Raw genomic sequence first — 22,797 nt, forward strand, 5'->3', positions numbered from 1 at the left:
CAGGGAAAGTGTTCAGACCCTGAGTTCAAGGCCCAGGATGGCACTCATGCATGCTTGTGTGCACGCACACACACACCTTATATACAGAATGTCTGTAATCCTAGCTACTCAGGAGGCTGAGATCTGATGATTACAGTTCAAAGGCAGCTGGCTCACGAAAGTCCATGAGACTCAGCACCAATAATCACCAGAAAACCGCAAGTGGTGCTGTGGCTCAAGTGGTAGAGCACTTGCTTTGAGCTGGAATGCTCAGGGATAGCACTCAAGCCCAAAGTTCAAGTCCTACAACCGGCAAAAAGAAAAAAGAGTGGGCTGAGAGTTTAGTCTGAGTTGGTTCTGGAAAACACTTCCTTGAAGGAAGTTCTCTATATGTGCTTGTGTCATGGGAAGAAAAGATACTTGCTTTCCGCAGCTCCCTTTGTCTCTCACATTGTCTTTCCTGCTCAGCTCAGTACAAGGAGTCACTGCTGAAACTGGAAATGCAGTGTTTAAATTATTTATAGCTTTTTTCTTTTGGTAGGGCTTCGCTCTGTCAAAGGCTCTAGACACCTTAACATGCCCGGACTGTGACTTCTCATGTAAGGGTTCATCTGTGGAGTATACTCATTGTAAGGTGATTATTTCTTCTCCTTGTCCTTCTTCTTTCTCTTCTACTCCTCCCTCTTTCCTTCCTCCTCCACCCTCTTCTTCCTCTTCCCCCTTTCCTCCTTTTCTTTCTCCTTCTCTTCCACCTCTTCCCCCCTTCCTCCTCCCCCTCCTCCTGCTCATCATTCTCCACTTCTTCTCCCCCTCTTTTTCCTTCTCCCCCTCCTTTTCCATCCTGCTTCTCCTTCCTCCATATTCCCTCTCCTCCCTCCTCCCCTCTCCTCCTCTTCCTCTTCCTCCTCCTCCTCTCCTTCTTCTTCTTCTTCTCCGCCTTCTCTTTCTCCGCCTTCTCTTTCTTCTCCTTCTCTTCCTCCTCTTCCTCCCCCTCTCCTCCTTCTTCTTCTCCTTCTGATTCTGATTCTGCTTTCTTCTTTCTTTTTTTCTTCTTCTTTCTTTTTCTGTACCAATATTGGTGCTTCAACTTAAAGCCTGGGCACTGTCTCTCAGCTTTTGCTGCTCAAAGCTAGTTGTCTATCATTTGAGTCACACCTCCATGCTAGCTTTGTTTTTTGTTTGTTTGCTTTATTCTTTATTCTTTCTTTCCAATTTACTTTATTGTTTTAGAGATGATATGCAGTGGAGTACCTTTACATTTAAAAACAAGAACATTTCTTTTTGCATAGTGTCATCTGTTCCCTCATTCTCTCTCATCTCCACCCACAAGTTGCATAGTTCATGTTCATCAATGTCCAGTACAGCCAGGGAAATCCATTGCTGTACTTTTTCACACTTTTTCCTCCCATTCTTTGCCCTCCCTCTACCTTCCCACAGATTTGGATGTAAATATACCATATATAAGGTAAAGAATACAGATTCACCAAAGAAAAAAGAAAAAAAAGTCCTTTGTATATATTTGGAGTTTGTTTCAGTATGCATATTACTTAAGAGCAGGCCCTTGAGTATTGCACCTTTGTGATTCTCTCCTAAAACTATCCTCTTTCGATCACACTGTATGTACCTGGAATTTTGTGTATTTTGTCATATGCCAGTTCCTTTTAGATCTAACTTCAACATATCAGGAAGAACATGTGCCATTTGTCTCTCTGATCTTGGCTTGCCTCTCTTAACATGATTTGTTCTAGTTCCATCCATTTCCTTGCTAATGACATTACTTTATACGTTCTAATGGCTGTGTAAAATCCCATTGTTTATAGATAGCAATTTTTTTGATCCACTCATCTATTGTGGGGCATCTAGGTTGTTTCCATATCTTGGCTACTGTGAATAGTGCAAAAATGGACATGAATGTGCAGAAGTCCTTATTTTTTTTTTAATTTTATTTTATTTGAGAACATACTGTACAGAAGGGTTACAATTACATTGGCAGGATAATGCATACATTTCTTACCAAGCATTGCAGCCTCCTCCTGACTCATGATGCTCAGGGTAGATGCCTAGGAGTGGTATGGCTGGGTTGTAGGAAAAAATCTGTGTTTAGTTTTTTTGAGGAACTTCCAGACTACTGATCTCTACAGCAAGAATTACAAGAATCCCAACATTACTTGCCTCAGGGAGTTGCCATAAGGATCCATTAAGAAAGATGTGAGAGGGCTGGGAAGGTGGCTCAGTGGTAGAGCGCTTGCCTTGCATGCCTGAGGCCCTGGGTTCGATTCCTCAGCACCACATAAGAAAAAAGAAAAAAGCCAGAAGTGGCGCTCTGGCTCAAGTGGTAGAGCGCTAGCCTTGAGCTAAAGAGCTGAAGGACAGCGCCCAGGCCCAGAGTTCAGGCCACACCACCACCAAAAAAGAAAAGAAAAGAAAAAAGAAAGATGTGAGAAGCTGGGTATGGGTAGTTCATGCTTATAACCTAGCTACCCAGGAGGCTGATATCTGAGAATCAAAGCTCAAAGCCAGACCAGGCAGGAGAGTCCATGAGTCTATTATGTCCAATGAATCATCAAAGAGGACCTATCAATTAAGTGATAAAGTGTTAACTTTAAGAAGAAGAAAAAAGGCCAGTGAGAGTATCCGGGCCCTAGTTCAAGCCCCAGAGTTGGCACAGAGGAGAAAGGAAAAAGAAAGATGTGAGAAAATTTCTTTTTTTTTTTTATTTTTTGGGTCCGGTCGTGGGGCCTGAACTCTGGGCCTGGATGCTGTCCCTCAGCTCTTCAGCTCAAGGCTAGCGCTCTACCACTTGAGCCACAGCACCACTTCTGGCTTTTTTCTTTTTGCTTATGTGGTGCTGAGGAATCGAACCCAGGGCCTCAGGCATGCAAGGCAAGCGCTCTACCACTGAGCCACCTTCCCAGCCCGTGAGAGAATTTCATAAGCGCCAAATTCCTGTGGAGATACTAAAAGGGTCACTTATCAGGATGGACACTGGAGTGGAAGAAAAGATGAGGAGCCAGGAGGAAGATCTCCTCTTGGCAGAGGCTGTGTGGGGAAATCATACACCAGCTGCCAGGGAAGACGCTGCTGTTCTCTTAGACAACTCTGGTCCCTTTCGAGTCCTTGTTTCTTTTTCTGTTCTGAAAAACTCCTCCAGAGAAAGTCACCAGGAACTGGTTTTATATACATGAAATCAAGTAAATGACTTTTTCAGTGAAAAGGCAGCCATGGGCCTTAGGACTATGAGCTTAATCAACTTACTTTAAACAAAGTTTACAAAAGAGGCTCTCCTCGAAACAAAGGACCTCCACTCATCTGGTCGGATCATTACTAAATAACCCCATGCTGCTGACCGCATATATGGTATACATGTGCACATCAGAAGAAACTAAGAGGAAGACACAGAAACAGAGGGAAACAGGGGGAAATATACAACAGCAGGACCCATCAGCTGCACTGGACATGGATCAAAACAAACTAAGCAACTCAATGGCAGAGATGGGAGGGAGGGAATGAACAGGAAAGAGGGAACAGCTGACGCTAAGCAAAAGGAAAGAAATGGACATATCACCCGATGTAGAAGAAATAGTTGTATGGTCAAAGCTCAGAGAACTCATAAACTCTATAGACCACAATAAAGACAATTTGACCCATGAAAGTAAGAATATGTTTGTGACTTTAAGTATTACTATCCCACAATACTGTGAAATTTATGTAATCAATCACAATTTAAAAAATTGCAAAAAACAAAGAGGCTCTCCTGTTCCAGATATGTTCCATCCAGATGAGAACGGTGTGTCCTCCCTCCTGATTTTGCCTGTGCTGATTCCAGCTGCAATCTGAGGAGTCCCCAGTACTCAAAATTGGCTCAATCTGACTGATACCCATACAGTCAGGAGGCTTTGAAATTAAACAGAACCAGCAACCCTTTCCCAGGTCAGGCTGGATAACGTTTACAAATCTATGGACACAAAAAGAGTGTCACACAAAGAAGGCTCTGAGAAAGGAGCTGACAGAGAGGGTAAAGGGTCAGTGTGATGCAAGTCTTAGCTTCAGCAATCCAAAGTGGCACGTGCCTTCCATGGAGACAGGCAGAGATCCCTTCTATTTTCACCATGGTGGGCATGGTCAGGATGATGGAAGGGGGAATGAGGCCTGTTTTGACAAACCTTTTAACCCAGATGGAATCTGGGTTAAAAGAGTCTCAAAGACTTCACTGTCTAGCTGGCTTTGAACTGTGATCCTCAGATCTCAGCTTCCTGAGTAGCTAGGATTACAGGTATGAGCCCACTAGCACCTGGCAGCCTTTACTCATTTTTTAAGGATACCCAGAAAGGAAGTAAGTCATTCAATAGTTCTAAGACTATTTTTCTGATTACCTGTATGATTCATTCATTCTTCTTTGTACTATATGTATATCCTTATTTATCTCTTAGTCTAGATCAATATCTGAGTGTTTTTATATGTAATGACAAAGCTTTAAAGACACATGTAGCTTTTTCAAAGAATGCATGAGTAGACTGAATGCTTGGGATCATGGGATGTTCTCCAGGTGTGTGGTCTCTTCCTGCTCAGCTTCAAAGCAATTGTTGCTCAGGTCCCTTCCTTTCTGGAGGTGTTACCTTCTATGGAATTATTTGCATGGAAAGCCTCCTTCCTTCTAGTCCTTCTGTAGAGAAAGACCTTTGGCATCAGTCAGTGCTAACTGCATTTTAATCTCAAAGAATGATTAGCCTATCCTTGCCTGTATAACACCCAAACAGTTGAATCAAAATTGGAGATAATAGGAAAAGAAGGTCATATTTGCTCAAATTATAACATTATCCTAGCCACATATACATATGGTGAGAGATGCCAGCTTAGTGGTTTTATAGGGATTTTCTAACCAAAATGGAGTTGGGAGAACCAAAGTAACAAGACTTTGGCTATATGAACTAATTATCGAGTTATCAGCAATCTGATCATACTCAAAAGATCTCTGGAGTAAGTATCTGTTTGTCTGTTTGTGTCTGTTTTCTTTTAGCCTGTTTTTCTGGTTTCTGGGGATTGATCCATCTGATATTGGGAACATAAGGGGAGCAGATGAAGACAGACTTACCCCCTTCCCTTTACTGATGAAAATAGAGCGTGCTGGCTCTAGAATTGCCATGGTTGGAGGTCTGAAGATCAGGCCACCTGGTGTCTGGTATTGCTGTGACTGGAGGTCCCTCGGTGGACCAGTCCTGCCCAGCATCTGTTAGTGCTCTCATTCCATACAGAGTCTTGGCTCTCAGGACAGTAGAGAGCTCTGGTTAGGGCTGAATGGGATTGGGGAGTAGGGGGGGACACAGGCTATGAGTTCAAGCCCCACAACCGACCCAAAAAAAGTTATATATAGGAAAATTTATGGGGCTGGGAATATGGTTTAGTAGTAGAGAGCTTGTCTAGCATGCAGAAGCCCTTGGTTCGATTCCTCAGTACCACATGAACAGAAAAAGCCAGAAGTGGTGCTGTGGTTCAAGTGGTAGAATGCTAACCTTGAGCATAAAAAGCTCAGGGACAGTGCCCAGGCCCTGAGTTCAGGCCCCAGGACTGACCAAAAAAAAAAAAAAGGAAAAGTTTGTGGTTTGGGTGAGTTCATTAAGCCATCAGTAGCAACCCATAATGTAGAATTTCATTGTTTGAACAACTGTTTGAACAATCAGTAATGTATTTCATTGTCTCCTGCTCTAATGGAGAATGTGGAGGTGAATGTCTTACATGCCAGGCCCCTTTCTACTCATACGATTTAGACTTTCTATTCTTCCCACTGAGAGTAAATGTCGTCCTTCATTCTGGGATACACACTGGGGCTTCTGGAGAATCCTTCGATGGAGGAATCAGAATTTCAACTCAAAGCGTGGCTGCAGGCCTAAATCCCACTATTTCCTCTAGTAGGGAGTAGAATCTATCAAACACTGGTAGACCTGACTGATTTGCAATCTCCCTTCTTTATTAACCTCACGGACAATATTTTGTCATCATCACTAGAGAGCTTTCTGGAAGTCTTTTGCCAACATAGTGCCTCAGTTTGTACAAATGTAAGTGAGTATGCAAGCATGAGCCCTAGTTGACAGTGCCTGATAAAGCAAATGCAAGGTGGCAGGAATGTACTGGAATCACTGGGCTTTCAATGGTACTGTTCCTATGTATTACCTTGTTGATTTTCAAGCTTACTGCCATTTTTTCCTTTGATTACCACAGTATAGGACTCCACTAATCCCCCAGATTTCACAGGTGTCTCACACACACACACACAAACACACACACACACACACACACACGTGTCTTCACCCAACACATTTGTGTATTTTTCTCACTCAGCTGCTATGGAGAAATAGGGCTGTGTGGCTCCTGATCCATCCCTGGCACTGTACCCATGACCTTCATTCATTGGGCCCTGAATTAAGAATGAATAAATGCCCTGGTGCCGGTGGCTCACATCTGTCATCCCAGCTACTCAGGAGGCTGAGATATGAGGATCACAATTCAAAGGTAGCCTGGGCAGGAAAATCCATGAGACTTTTATCTCCCATGAACCACCAAAAAGCTGGAAATGAAGCTGTGACTCAAGAGGTAGAGCACCAGCCGATTGAGGAAGGGGAAGGAATAAATAGGTAGATGCAAGGTCTTCACCTGTCATTTCCTGGAGATCCTTCACGCAAAGGTGGCTGCTGCCTGTCACCAATGACTTTAGAGTCTCCCACAAGCTCTCAGGGGAGGAAACGGAACCTGAAGACCTGGTTGGGAGTCAATACATTTTACCAAGTAACTTAGTAGCTTTTCATTGCTGTGAAAAAAAAACAATGTGAAGGAGGAAATACTTTATTTGGAGGGAATCCATTTCCATAGCCTGAGGAAAGACTGAAACCTCGTGGCAGGGAATAGAAGGTGGAACAAAGTGCTCAACGCATAGTGGTTGAGAAGGATTGAGGGGCAGAAAGAGAGAGAGAGACAGTCAGACAGACAGAGACAGACAGACAGACAGACAGAGACAGACAGAGACACAGAGACAGAGACAAGAGAGATGAGAGATGGGAGAAAGAGACAGAGAGGTGAAAGAGAGATGGGCAAGAGGGAGAGAGAAGGGAAAGAGATGGGAGAAGACAGGAGAGAGACAGAGATCGAGATGTGAGAGGAGAAAGAGGTAACAACGTGCGAGAGGAGAGAGATGTGAGGGAGAGTTGAGAGACACAGGAGGGAGAGATGAGGGACTTTAGAGAAGAGAAGGAAAAAGACAGAGACGGCAAGGGGAGGCCGGAACAGAGAGGAGAGACAGAGAGTAGGGATGTGGTATATCTTCTTGCAATGATGCCCAGTGATCTTCTTTGCCTACACAGGCCCCCATTCCTGGAACCCCATCCAACGGAAGCCTCTCTGCTGTGTTGGAATCTTCATGATAAAGCCCCTCACCAACCAGTGACTAGAACTGAGCTTTCAATGAATCTTTGTTTTGTTGTCAGTCATAGGGCTTGAACTCTAGGCCTGGGCGCTGTCCCTCAGCTCTTCAGCTCAAGGCTAGCGCTCTACCACTTGAGCCACAGCACCCCTTCCGGTCTTATGGTGGTTTATTAGAGATAGGAGTCTCACGGTCTTTCCTGCCCAGGCTGGCTTTGAACCGCAATCCTCAGATCTCAGCTTCCTGAGTAGCTAGGATTACAGGCATGAGCCACCAGTGTCCAGCTCAATGAATCTTTGGGTAGCAAACCCACATCCAATCTATAATTGCTGGACAAACCTGGTAGATTCCAAAGGGCCAGTAACAGTTTCTACCTAATGACAGACACTGAAGAGAAACAAGGAACATATATATATCCCAGATGAAAAGTAAGATTTCTATTTCTTTTGTGTTTTAGAAACTTTGAAGTCTATCTGTCACTCAGTTCTTCATTTCTCAGAATAAGAACACATAGATTATGGGTCACAATTAAGGTCATGAGCCACTATACTTCATACACTACTACTTGAGACATATCTCCTGTCAGGAAACCAGGGAACAGGAAGGATTCACAAGTAATGACTACTCTTTCCATCCTATTCCTTCCCCCCAATCCCCCACAACCAAGACTCTATATTAGTATTGCAGTAGGAAGACCCCTACTCAGGCAGGCAAGCCCACCTAGTCGTCCAGAGTGACAGAGCCCACCGCAACAAAGTTGTTAACAAAGAAGCAACTTTATTGAGAAGGTTCCTACACTGACCGGTCAGGGCCACAGCACAGGCTCGGGAGCTGACACTGTGACCCCAAGCGGCCCCCATTCTTTGGTTTTTTGTTTTTTTTGCTTTTTTTTTGTCGGTCGCGGGGCTTGAACTCTGGGCCTGGGCGTTGTCCCTCAGCTCTTCAGCTCAAGGCGAGCACTCTACCACTTGAGCTACAGCGCCACTTCCCCATTCTTTGGTTTTTAAAGGCAAAATTCATGAAGTCAAGCCTGGTCACTGGCAGGTGAACAATGGGATCGTACCACACAAAAGGATTGTATGTCATACCAGACCACACACAGGTGGCCAATAGGCGGAGTTTACTGTTAGCATGTGCGAAAGGCAGGATTTACCGTAAGCGCATGGTGTCGCCTGTTAGAGCCAGATTACAAGTCTTTAACTCAACAATCAAGGTGGGTTAGCTTGTTAAGGGGAGGGGGACTTCGAGACATTCTTTCCATTCCAGAAACTGGGCTGGTTGGAGCCCAGGTCTAGTTAACCTTATTTAAAGGTTTTTTTCTAAAATCCCTAAAACAAAGGCAAAGCCTGGAAAGAAACTGTACCAGCTCAAGTCTCCTCTCCGGGCCCACTTCAGTATCTGACACTTTTGTTTATTGGCAGGTAGACTATCCCCTGAGCCACGCTTCTAACCCCAGCTCCTGGGGCTTGCTCTCAAGCCATGGAGAAATACCCATTCTTCAAAGAGCAAACAGAGTGAGCAGAAGAAACTGCAACCGTAAACACCTGTTTTTTGGACTAAGAGTCACGTTGGAGATAAGACCTTAGAGGAAACAATGGCTGCACTGGACTTCTGGTGAGGCAATCCATAATCTGTGGCTCTAAGGATAACAGTGCCTGCATTTATTTTCTGATACATTTATCAGATGTGAAGTCAAAGTTCAAACTATGCACATCCACAATTTCTTGTCCACTTCCAAAAGTGGGGCAGGACATCTGCCTCACAACACCTGTGGGGTGGGTGGGCACAGGTAAGTTTTCTACTGTCTGTGCCATCAGCCCCGCCTCCTCTCCCAGCCCATAAACTGCAGGAGCCTCAGCTCCCTCATCAGAGCTGGGCACTGAGAGGAGCTCAGCAGAGTCCACTCTGCAGCCAGCACAACCCAGAGCTGAAAGGAAGAGTCAGAGGAGAGAATTACCGGCTGAGAACGACCATGGACTTGATCCCCAACTTTTCCATAGAAACCTGGGTCCTCCTGGATACCAGCCTGGTGCTTCTCTATTTGTGAGTAACTATCTAGACTCTGATGCCCTCCTCCCTGTCACCTAGGATTCAAGGTGAGGATTATTATGGTCTATAGATTGGGAAGATCTGAAAAGAAAAATGAATGAGATAATTGCTCAAAAGTCAGATTTAACCTATACCTGCAGAATTATTTACCCCAACAAGATCCAATGGGAGAGTTAATAAATATTCCTCTTTCATGGAACTCTCAATTTCTGTGTGGAGAGTGGGTCCAGTGACATTATTTGGAAATGATCTTTGAGCTTCTACTGGGGCCTAAATTAATGCCTCAAATTCAGCAGAAGCAGAATATGACAACAGAAGACCCTTGGAGTGATCTCAGGATACCTCGGGTGAAAGGTCTTTATTGTTTGTATGTTCATTTGTTTATTTTGGTCTTGTACCTGGGGCTTGAACTCAGGTCCTGGGCACTGTCCCTGAGCATTTATCCTTAAGGCTAGCACTCTACCACCTGACTCAGAGCTCCACTTCTGGATGTTTGGGTGGTTAATTGGAGAGGAGTCTCATTGTCAGGTGCTGGTGGCTCATGCTTGTAATCCAAGCTACTCAGGAGGCTGAGATTTCTCAAATCTCATGGTTCAAAGACAGCCTGGACAGAAAAGGCCATGAGACTTATCTCCAATTTACCACCAGAAAACTGGTAGAGGCATTGTGACTCAAAGTAGGAAAGCCTCAACCTTGAGCAGAAAGAGCTCACGGACAGTGTCAGGCCCCAAGGTCAAGCCCTACATCCTCAAAAAAAAAAAACAATTCTTACAACCTTTCCTGCCCAGACTGGCTTCAAGCCACAATCCTCAGATCTCAGCCTCCTGAGTAGGTAGGATTACAGACAGGAGCCACCAGGTGCCAGGATACATACATATTTTTAAGCTATTTTGATGAGCGCATTGTTTTAATTCATTGGTCGTTTAAATTACTTTTACTTTTGAATGAGTACACATTAGTAATACAGGGATTTTATTATGATAATATCATACATAGGTGCAATAAACTTTGAACACATTCACTTCCTCCATCCTAGCCTCCCTGTTCTCCTTTCTCCCTCTATCTTTTCAAACAGTGTTTACTGCATTCATGTGCTATCTTTATAGTGTGTGCATGCACACGTGCACAAGCACATACACACATACACAATCTAGCATGTGTAACACATCTTGCAAACTCTTCACTCCTCAGTATCTTTTCCTTTCTTCCCTCCCCATTCCACAAATCCCCCCATACAACCTTCCTTTATTTTATGTGCTATAATTATTGCTATCATCCTTATTATCATCATGGTAATCACCACCACCACCATCATCACTTTCATCATCATCGTGATCAGGATCATTCCACTGATAAGTGAATTTGCCATATCTCACTCAATAGGATGCTTCCCAGTTCGATTTTCCTACAAATGGCATGGTTTCCACTTATCACAGTTATAGTCCATAATGCTTATGCACATGATTATCTATTCATTGGTTATTGTGCACTTGGCTGATTCTACAGCATGGCCATTGTCAATAGAGCTGTAATAAGTATGTATAAGCAAGAATCTCCCTTGCATATTGATATTCCTCTCCAGCAGATTATCTTAGTCTTTCTGTGGAGGTGAGTAGGAAGAAGGTGACCCAATAATGACATCAGCAACACCCAAGTAGGAGTTAGGAGGATGCAATGAATATTTCTCTCCTTTAAGGTCAGAGCTCCAAGACACACTTGTGGACCCTGGCTGTCCACATAAATGACACATGGAAATGAAATGACTTGGAAATTTCTAGTTTGAATCTCACAAGATCACTCAAAACAAGGTTGTTGACTTTACCAATTATCCACTGTGGGTTGGGGAGCCTAAAGACTCCAGCTACTTTTAGCTCATTTTTTGTGACTTTTGGAGTTCTCTCAGAAGCTGTAAGAAAGGAACTGAAGAGCAAGGGAAATCATTGCCATTTGAGTTTCTGGTGTTATCGTTGCCTACATGTTACCATAACAGTTTTACGGTCCTACTTCTTGAGTTAGTAACTGGCAAGCCTCCATATGAATACAGGATGTATGTGCATGTATGTGTGTGTGTATCTCTATTATCTAATTTAAAAAAAATATTTATAGAGGGGCTGGGAAGGTGGCTTAGTGGTACAGTGCTTGCCATGCATGCCGGAGGCCCTGGGTTCGATTCCTCAGCACCACATAAGCAAAAAGAAAAAAGCCGGGAGTGGCGCTGTGGCTCAAGTGGTAGAGTGCTAGCCTTGAGCTGAAGAGCTAAGGGACAGCACCCAGGCCCAGAGTTCAGACCCCACGACCGGGCCCCAAAATAGATAGATAGATAGATAGATAGATAGATAGATAGATAGATAGATAGATAGATAGATAGATAGATAGATAGATAGATAGATAGATAGATAGATAGATAGATAGATAGATACAGGACCTATCCACATAGAGTTTTTAAGAAGTTGGGAATTCCTGGCCCAAAACCTCTGCCCTTTTTTGGAACCATTCTGTGTTATTGTAAGGTGAGTGTTGCTTGAGCTCTACAGTTTGCTTTTCTGGTTGCAAACACTGGCTTCCTTCTGTGGTGGAAGAGAAGTGCTTTTAGAAGCTGTGTGTGTGCTCCCCCTAGAGAATGGCCAGGTGTACTGCGGGGCTGTGTCCAGCTGTCTGTACTATCCACTGGGCATCAGAGGATCCACACAGATTTTCAGCATCTTGGCATTCACAATGAGAACTTGATAGACTTTGTGAGCAACAAAGATTTTTTTTCCCTAACAAAGCCAATTTCAGGAAGGGTCACTAATAGCTCTAGGGACTTTTATTTACATAGTTCGCATACCACAATTGAGAATTCCCACAAGGAAGATTTCTTTCTTTGTTCTTTTACTTTTTTTTTTTTAACCTTCAGAAGTAAAATCCCAGAGGAAGTATTTAATTTGTGGTGTCCTATGGGTAGAGGTGGTATCGCTCTTATCTTCTCATATTGGGCAAGTTCACTTTGCCTTCACTTGCACTCTGACTTCTGCTGGAGCTTTATTTTTTTTTAATGCCCAAAGAGGTGACTTGAACATTGCAACTCCACGCACTTCATTTAGTAAACAAGAAAGAAGCCTAACTACTAGACAACAAATGACCTGGGAATTGCAGTTTGAAGCTAGCTCAGGTTCCCTCCCCCACAAATAATAATTTAAAAAAATGCTCCTATGAAAGCTGTTTCAAAGTGACATACTACATATACAAACTTGTTCTAGAACTTGACCAAGAGAATGTACTTGGATGAGTTCTTAAACATGTAATATCTACGTTTATTTCTCTTCCCAGGGCATTGCAGTTTTTGATGCTGAATGTTATTTTAAAAAAACATGGAAACTTTGGTGGTACGTATTCTGGAAACTTCCACGGGATAGATTGGTGAAGATGAGACAATCCGTTCTGTTGGGGCACTGTCAGCCCAGAGCCTCTTGAGCCATGCCAGGTCCAGCCGCAGCATGCACAGGGTCTCCCAAGGGGTAAGAGGATGGATGAAGGAGGCGGAGAGAAGGCTGGAGGCACAACTCTGTTTATTTCAGCAAAAGCCTCAGCTATATACACTTTCCATATTTGTCCAAGGCTTGCACCACATTGTTTCAGGACCCACCACGCCATCAAGTGCAGACAGTATGCATCCTTCCTAATTCTATTTCAAATAATCTTTGTCTACTATACTCCCCCAGATAAACCCCTGGGCCCAAAGCTCAGAGAAACACTCTCTCAAATAAAAAAGCAAACACTTGCACCCCAGAAGGTTGGCGTCAGTGGCCTGGAGCCTTGGCTCACACATTGCCAGCTCCTGGCACCTCGGGGTCTGCAACATCTCTCCCGTTTTTATTTTTTATATTGAGCAAGTATCTATCAGCCCGGACCTGGGCAAAGGAGCCCAGGAAGAAAGGCAGAGAAAGGACCATCAAAACAGCAAAATGCCCAAGAAATACCAAAAGGAGTACTGTAACAAATTTCCTAGGTTGAATCCCTGCAGGGAAGGAAGACCTGATGCAGCCAAGCCTTCAGGGTCTGCTACCTTTAGGGTGGAGTAGCCAACATCAAATATCTGCCCCTGAAGCTGCAGAATATCAAAGCTCAAATTATCATGGAACCAGATTCCTTGGATATGACTCTGGAGATTTGTCCGTCACATTTCCATCATATTTAAGAGGGGGTAACACAAATGGACTGATAATTAGCATGACATGTCATTTTTAACTCAGTCTTTAGCAGTCTACCTGGTTAGTAACATACATCATGGCTGTTTCCAAAGCATTTAGACATTCCACAATCTTTTTATCCATTCACACTTTGGTCCCAAGGGCACTAGAAACATTTTGAGCCAAATTATTAACATGTTGTGCTGTGTTGATTTGGGTAAGGGCCATGGTAGAAGCAGTAGCACTGGCAATAAGAGTTATGGTAGCAATAATGCTGCAACCAATATTCCCAAAAATCTGTGAGAGCAGCTAAGAGCCTTTTGAACCTCAATAACAAACTGAAGCCCAATATCACTATACCATGGTTTCATCAACTTAATAGGCAAGATAAAGGGGTTCATCGTAACAAATACTGTACAAGGTCCAAAATGTCCAGGATTACTTATGCAGAACACAATTATTCCTGCAGGAGGTGTGAAATGACTCCCCATGCTTAACAACCACACCCTGCACCAACCACAGACATGTATGGATGCATAACACAAGCTTGCACAGTAAATGATACAAAACCACGGAGCGGGATAGGTCTCTGGGACAGCAGTATGGGAAGGTAATAGGCATTAGTCCAAGTGGGCCTTAAGGCAGCAGCAGTCTCCAGATGTCGGGATGAGCTTGTCCTCATGGGCTGACCAAGATGGTAGCTGGCAGAACACCACTGATCACGTCACTCCTCTGAGACCAGTCCTGCAATTCATAGTAGGGAACTCTCACCACTGGAACAGTAGGCAAGATGTCGAATCCATAGGCCCTCCATGGTGGCTGATCATCAGTGGCTACAGGAACCTCCTGGCATAGTGGAATCCATGTGGGGCTCCCACCGTCTGCCAAAGCAACTCTAGATGTGTTAGGCATAAGCTCCATCTTTTTCCATCCATACACCTTTTTCTCTCAGAGCAACTCAGAGCCATAATCTATCCCTGAATACCTTACTACACGTGTACGTTTTACCACACTTAACACATTCATGTATGCTGTCCATGGATATGCAAACAGGCCCGCTAACAGGCAGCCCAGTCCATTCCACCCGCCTAGAATATCGCTCCAGAAATCCAGCCCTCTCTTCCCCAAAGAGCCCTGTTGCATTAGTATACACTTTCATGGATGGCTCCTCCCATGACACTGGGCAGGCAATAGGGGGGTCAGGCAAGTAGGCCCAGTGTACCTCAGTGGAAACTTGGGCAAGGGTATTAATGCTAGCATAGCCACAAATAGGGTTTCAGGTGTGAGATCCCTTCCTGCCCCTTCAACTCTTTTTTTGGCCTCTGGAGGTCAAGGCCTGAATTTGCACCCATGTGGGCAATGGGGCCTCCGGCTGTGGGTTCGAGACACGTGCTCTCTCAAGCTCATTCTCTAGAGTGACCGATGTAATCTCAGCATGGCAGACGAGCCGGCCTGGAATCCACCTCGGCACTTAGCATCCTGTGGGAAATCGGGACCATTCCAGAGTCCTGTCAAAGGATCCTTCCATCCCACCATGGCTGTGGGCGTGACAGCTCTCCTCCAACAGCGCTGTGCAGCAGTGAAGCCATCCTCTGAGACATTTAAAAAAATCTAAAACAACAATGAATTAAGATATAATGGTGTGCGGTGGAATTTTCCAGGTAGCTAATTCCCCCTTTTTTATTTTTTGAATTTGATTTTTTAAAGTAAGCATGGGATCGTTCCACAATGCCCTGTCCTTGTGGATTGTAGGGGATACTCATGATAAGAGTAATATGCAGTTGTGAACACAATGTTTTAAAGGCTTGAGAAATATAAGCAGGACCATGATCAGTCTTAATTTGTTGGGGCAAATCCGAAAAGGATTTGCAGGATTTATTTGCAAATAAATGGGCAGCAACATCTCTCCTGTGTGACAGGAGGCAAAAAGCAATCCAGAGTAAGTATCCACAGAAACATGAGCATAAGACAAGTGGCCAAAAAAGGGAACATGAGTCACATCCATTTTCCACAGCTGCCCAGGTAGAAGACTCGGTGGGCTAACCCCAACAGTGGGACCGGCATGAGCAAGTGGACAACGGGCACATTGGCAAACTATTGCACAGGCTTGTTCGTGAGTTACTCTAAACTGCCTATGAAGGGCAGCTGCATTTTGATGAAATTTTTGATGGGCATCAAGTGCAGCCTCAACAGGAGATTGAATAAGCCTAACGAGCCACGTTAACTCATCAGCAAGCACATTGCCGTTTGTTAATGATCCAGGTACAAGAGAATGAACACGCCTATGGCAAATAAATATAGGAGGTGTGCGTTGTAACAGTTGCTGCTGGAGGGTAGTAAAAAGATGCACAGTTCCTCATCTGAGGTGAGAATAATGGCATCCTGAATGTGGTGTAAAACAGAAACAACATACCGGCTATCTGAGTACAGGTTTATGGCAAAAGGATACTATTGTAAAGCCAAAGTGGCAGCAAACAGCTCCACCCTTTGTGTTGAAGTGCTATTCTATTGTACTTGTCTGGTGGAAGTATGAAGTGGGGATTGCAACATGAGCCCCACCTTTCCAGTCTTAGACCCATCAATAAACACCTTGGGAGCATTCAAATAGGCTTAGAATAAATAAAGGAGCAGGCAGTAATACAATCATCATTAGCAAAATGTAGTAATAGTGATGCAGGCAAGTGAAAAAGTACCTGACCAGGAAAATTGCCATTTCAAGGAGGTCTGTAACAGGCTATCAAACTCAGTCCTAGTCATGCACAGGCCCAAAGCATCAGGCTCATGCCCGGTCAATTGAATACAATGCTTGCATCCCTTAGAAATGTGAAGAAATTAAAGCAATTAAAGGTTTAATGCAAGACCACACTAAAGCTACCAGCACAACTATGTTTATTGCAGCATTATTTACCATAGCTAAGATATGGAACCAACCCAGATGCCCCTCAGTAGATGAATGGATCAAGAAAATGTGGTATATATACACAATGGAATTCTATGCCTACATCAGAAAGAATGACATTGCCCCATTTGTTAGGAAATGGAAAGGTTTGGAAAAAATTATATTAAGTGAAGTAAGCCAGGCCCAAAGAAGCATAGGTCCCATGGTTTCCCTTATTTGCAATATCTAGTATAGGTATGAGTCAAGCGGAAAAGGTCAGATAATGTGATGTTAGGAAAATGAACCCTTAAATATGTATTTTAATGTTTTCGTTTCTTTCATGCATGTGTTTCTAACGCATTTATAAGATTATTTCTTTGTTGCTTTGTATGTCCCTCCCCCACAGTGTAACCCCCGCTTTCACTATATTTGATGTCAGTATAACATGTGGAGGAGATGGGGACAAACAAGTCGTTTAAGGATTCAGGTGGACCTGTTGCAACAACGAGAAGTACAAAATGTCATGTCAAAACCAACTTTACAATGTCGGTGTGGGGGGGGGGAGGGGGGTATAATTGGGTGGGGGGAGGGGGGAGGCTGGGAAGGGAGGTGAAGGGTAAACAAAGGAGGAGGCTGCAATGCTTGGTAAGAAATGTATGCATTATCCTGCCCATGTAATTGTAGCCCCTCTGTACAGTATGTTCTCAAATAAAATAAAATAAAAATTTAAAAAAAAAAAAAAGGTTTAATGCAAGGCCAAAAATAACCATTTAATAGGAGCATCCTGCCAAAGGATAGCAATAGGGAATTTACTGGGATTTGAAGTATATAAAACAATAGATTGGGAATAATCTATGTATACACGTTGGGCGTCACTAATTGTACATTTAACAACTCTTAAGGCTACAGCTGCTTTAGGCATAAGAACACTTGCGGAAACTGGGTTAGAGTTGTCCTGTAAAATCTAAAAAGATGCCGGGCACCGGTGGCTCACGCCTGTAATCCTAGCTACTCGGGAGGCTGAGATCTGAGGATCGCGGTTCAAAGCCAAGCAGGAAAAGCCAGAAGACTCTTATCTCCAATAAACCACTCACAAAACCGGAAGCTGCACTCTGGCTCAAGCAGTAGAGTGCTAGCCTTGAACTGAAGAGCTGAGGGACAGCGCCCAGGCCCAGAGTTCAGGCCCCATTACCAACCAAGAAAAAAAAAAAAAGAATAAAAAAATCTGAAAAAGAGGTTGCAACTGCTCGGAAGTAATTTATAAGGAGGGGTGAATCCAATTAATATTCCCCAATAACTTTTAAAAATGATTGAGAGTTTGCAATTGCTCAGTCCTTATTTTTGGGGAGTGACCTTTTGGTGGGAGATGTGATATCCTAGATATGAAAGAGGATGTTGTCTCTGAACTTTTTTAGGGGCTACAATCAGGCAATACAGCCATAAAGACTGCTGGGTATCCTGAAAAATAAGATTAACCTGTTGCTCACCTGATGCTACAATCAGGATATCATCCATGTAATGGATTACATAGGCAGAGGGGTGCTTTTTACATAGGGGCTATATGGCCTTGTTCACAAAGAGTTGGCCTAGTGTGGGGCTATTGGCCATTCCCTGGGGTAGCACTGTCCATTCATATCTATCATAAGGTTTAATCATATTAATGCTGGAAACAGAAAATTTTTCCATGTCCCCTGGATACAGAGGTATGGTTTAAAAAAAAAAAAAAACAATCTTTTAAATCCAATACCAATAGGGGAAAGGATAAGGGAATAGCTGTTGGTGAGGACAAGTCAGATTGCAAGGCACTCATAGGGAACATATGGAGAAGTCTCTCACAAGTCCTGGAGAAGTCTCCATTTCCCTGGGTTTTTTTTAAATAACAAAAATAGGGGTATTCCAGGAACTAGTGGAAGGCTTACTATGGCCTTGTGACAATTGCTCATGAACCAGAGCCTTGGCAGCTTCAAGATTTTTCTTAGGCAAGGGCCACTGATCTACCCATATGGGTGTTGAGGTCTTCCAACGTATAGGTTCTGTATGTAAAGCTGCCATTATCAGTGGCCCTGTGGAAAACCCAAGCCCTGTCTGTTTAGGTTTGCAACAGGCTAGAAAGGTTCCAACCTTCCTTTTCCTTGTGGTCTCACACAGGACATCTCATCATATCCTTGATTAAGCATTTGTTTTGGCCTTATGTCCTACAAATCCATGGTTTCTGATCAATCAGATGTCCTGTTTCATCTTGTGGGAGGGAGTGGTGTCATGCCTCTGGGATTTAAATCTTCTCTTTCAACTTCTCTTGTTTTCTGCCTAGATGTTCTCCATCATTCGTGAGTTTTCTGACAGGTTGGTGGAAAACCTGAGACCACAGCAGGGAAAGGCAAACCTGTCATGTTGAAAGAGTAAGTACTTGCGGGGCACTGGTGATGCACACCTGTAATCTTAGCTATGCAGGGGTCTGAGATCTTAAGATTGCAGCTCGATCAAAATTCCAACCTCATTCTTCAAGGAAATAGAAGAGGCAATCCAAAAATTCATATGGAACAATAAAAGACCCCGAATAGCAAAAACGCTCCTCAACGGAAAGAACACTGTTGGAGGAATATCAATACCAAATTTCAAACTCTACTATAAAGCCATAGTAATCAAAACAGCTTGGTATTGGCATAAGAACAGACCTCAGGACCAATGGAATAGAATTGAAAACCCAGAAATGAACCTACAGACCTATAGCCATCTAATCTTCGATAAGGGAGCTAAAACAATAGAATGGAAGAAAGACAGCCTCTTCAGTAAATGGTGCTGGCAAAATTGGTTAACTACATGTAGAAAACTAAAGCTAGATCCTTATATATCACCCTGCACCAGAATCAACCCCAAATGGATCAAAGACCTTGAAGTCAAAGCAGACACTCTGAAAACATTACAGGATAGAATAGGAGAAACCCTAGGTCTCCTTGGCTCAGGCCGAAATTTTTTGAATAGAGACCCGGAAACACAACAAATCAAAGAAAGGTTGGACAAATGGGATTGCATAAAGTTGCAGAGCTTCTGCAGGGCAAATGACATAGCTAGCAAGATCAATAGAAAGCCCACGAATTGGGAGAAGATCTTTACTAGCCATACAACGGACAAGGGTCTCATATCTAAAATATACTTGGAACTCAAAAACTTAAACCCTGCAACAACAAATCCTCAAAGAAACAACTGCCCAATAAATAAGTGGGCTAAAGACTTAAAGAGAAACTTCTCTGAAGAAGAAAGAAGGATGGTCAATAGACACATGAAGAAATGTTCAACATCCCTAGCCATAAAAGAAATGCAAATCAAAACAACATTGAGATATCACCTCACTCCAGTTAGAACGGCAAAAATCAAGAACTCTAACAACAACAGATGCTGGAGGGGATGTGGACAGAAAGGAACCTTACTTCATTGTTGGTGGGAATGTAAACTTGTTCAACCACTTTGGAAAGCAGTATGGAGGTTCCTCAAAAGACTTCACATAGAACTCCCCTATGACCCAGCAATCCCACTTTTGGGCATTTACCCAAATGTTTACAAACAAGACCACACTAAAGCTACCAGCACAGGGCTGGGAAGGTGGCTCAGTGGTAGAGCGCTTGCCTTGCATGCTCGAGGCCCTGGGTTCGATTCCTCAGCACCACATAAGCAAAAAGAAAAAAGCCGGAAAGTGGCGCTATGGCTCAAGTGGTAGAGCGCTAGCCTTGAGCTGAAGAGCTGAGGGACAGCGTCCAGGCCCAGAGTTCAGGCCCCACGACCAGACCCAAAAAAAATAAAAAAATAAAAAAATAAATAAAGCTACCAGCACAACAATGTTTATTGCAGCATTATTTACCATAGCTAAGATATGGAACCAACCCAGATGCCCCTCAGTAGATGAATGGATCAAGAAAATGTGGTATATATACACAATGGAATTCTATGCCTCCATCAGAAAGAATGACATTGCCCCATTTGTTAGGAAATGGAAAAACTTGGAAAAAATTATATTAAGTGAAGTAGGCCAGGCCCAAAGAAACATAGGTCCCATGGTTTCCCTTATTTGCAATATCTAATATATGTAGGAGTCAAGCGGAAAAGGTCAGATAATGTGAGGTCAGGAAAATGAACCCTTAGATATGTATTTTAATGTTTTTTTCTTTCATGCATGTGTTTCTAACGCATTTATAAGATTATCTCTTTGTTGCTTTGTATGTCCCTCCCCCACAGTATAACCCCTGCTTTCACTATATTTGATGTCAGTATAACTTGTGGAGGAGATGGGGAAAAACCAGTTGTTTAAGGATACAGGTGGACCTGTTGCAACAATGAGAAGTACAAGTTGTCATGTCCAAAACGAGCTTTACAACGTCGGTGGGGGGGGGGGGAAGGGGGGGAAGGAGAAGGATTGGGATTGGGGGGGAGGGGGGAGGCTGGGAAGGGATGTGAAGGGTAAACCAAAGGAGGAGGCTGCAATGCTTGGTAAGAAATGTATGCATTATCCTGCCCATGTAATTGTAATCCCTCTGTACAGTATGTTCAAAAATTAAATTAAATTAAATTTTAAAAAAATCAAAAAAAAAGAAGCTCAGGGACAGCACCCAGCCCCTGAGTTCAAGCCCAAAGATTAGAATAGCAACAATAAAGTATGTCCTCTTGAACAAGATGCATTGTATTCATAAACTGATTTTTAAGTGACAACTCCTTTATATAACTACTTAAAGATAATAAAAAATATTTTAAAACTTTAAAAAAAAAAAGATTGCAGCTCGATGCCAGCTCCAGAAGAAACATATATATCTGTAAAACTTTTATCTCCAATAAACTACCTCCAAGAAAGCCAGAATTGAAGCTGTGGCTCAAGTGATAGAGTGTTAGATTCAAGGGGAAAAAAAATTCAGGAACCGAGCCCAAGCCCTGAGTTTAAGCTCTAGGACCTGCACCAAAATACAGAGAGAGCGACAGAGACAGGGACAGAGATAGAAACAGGGACAGAGCACTCCACCCTTGGCCTGTGCAAGCCCCAATCTATTACTTATTACAATCCATCACTATCTACTATAAACCATTATCATCCACATAGTATTGGTAGCTGCAATTTGTCTGGGGAGGCAGGGTCTCTGTTTTCTGCGACTGAGTTCCTCCAGTTCCCAGGTGAGTCTGACCCACCTAATTGTCCTATCATCTCTAGACCAAAGGTTATAGAACCACTGCCCAGTAAAGACCTTAGGTGCAGGTGGGGTGGGGGAGGTGGAGAGGCTAGATCCTTCTGATGACCCCTCAATAGCTCCGTCAGAGAACAGCTTGTGACTGTCTTGCCCTGACACAGGAAGTTATTCCCATTTTTTGCTGCTTGTGGAGCAGAAAGAAAAGAGAGATGCAAAATGAAGTGCATGTTCTAATTTTCCTATGAATCTCTCTACTTCGGCTTCTTTGGAGCCTACAGCATGGATGTGATCACAGGGACATCATATGGGGTGAACATCAATTCTAACAACCCACAGGACCCTTTGTGGAAAAAGTCCAGAGGCTCATAAAATTTGATTTATTGGAACAGGTGGTTCTCTCAGTAGGTTTGTAGACCTCTCTTCCCCTCTCCCCTCCCATTTTCTTCATTAAAGAACAGTTCATTGAGATAAAATTCATTCATATGCGTAAGTATCTCATCAGAAACCCTTGTACCTTAGTTGGGTCCCAGTGGCTCATGCCTGTAAATCCAAGCTGCTCAGGAATCTGAGATCTGAGAATCGTGATTTGAAGCCAGCCCAGAGCATAAAAACCAGTAAAATTCTGATTTGCAAATGCAGCTATGATTCAAGTGGTAGGGCATCTGCCTGGAGAAAGAAAAACACCTAAGAGAAAGTACACAGGCTCTAAGTTCAAACCCCAGTACCGACAAAAAAAAAAAATGAGAGGGAGAGGAAGAGGGAAGGAGGGAAAGAAGCAAGGAAATGGGGAAGCAGGGAAGCAAGAAGCAAGGAAGGAAGGAAGGAAGGAAGGAAAGAAGGAAGGAAGGAAGGAAGAAAGAAAGAAAGAAAGAAAGAAAGGAAGGAAGGAAGGAAGGGAGAAAAAGAAGGAAGGAGCCCCCTACCTCTTAGCTGTCTACTCTTGTACTTCTTTCAGGCCTGAAGGATCACTTCCCTATTTTCTCACTATTATAGACACTTTCCACAAGTGTGTCTAGCTTCTGTATTATGCTTTCAAGTTTCATCATTTTGAGGCATGTGTTAGTACCTAATTTCTTTGTATGGCTGAATAAAATTCCATGGTGTAGACAGCAAATTTTGTATTTTCACCATATGTTTATTTCT

Source organism: Dipodomys merriami, unplaced genomic scaffold (genome assembly GCF_024711535.1).
Source record: "Dipodomys merriami isolate MVZ:Mamm:240054 unplaced genomic scaffold, mDipMer1.0.p SCAF_22, whole genome shotgun sequence".
Lineage (NCBI taxonomy): Eukaryota > Metazoa > Chordata > Mammalia > Rodentia > Heteromyidae > Dipodomys > Dipodomys merriami.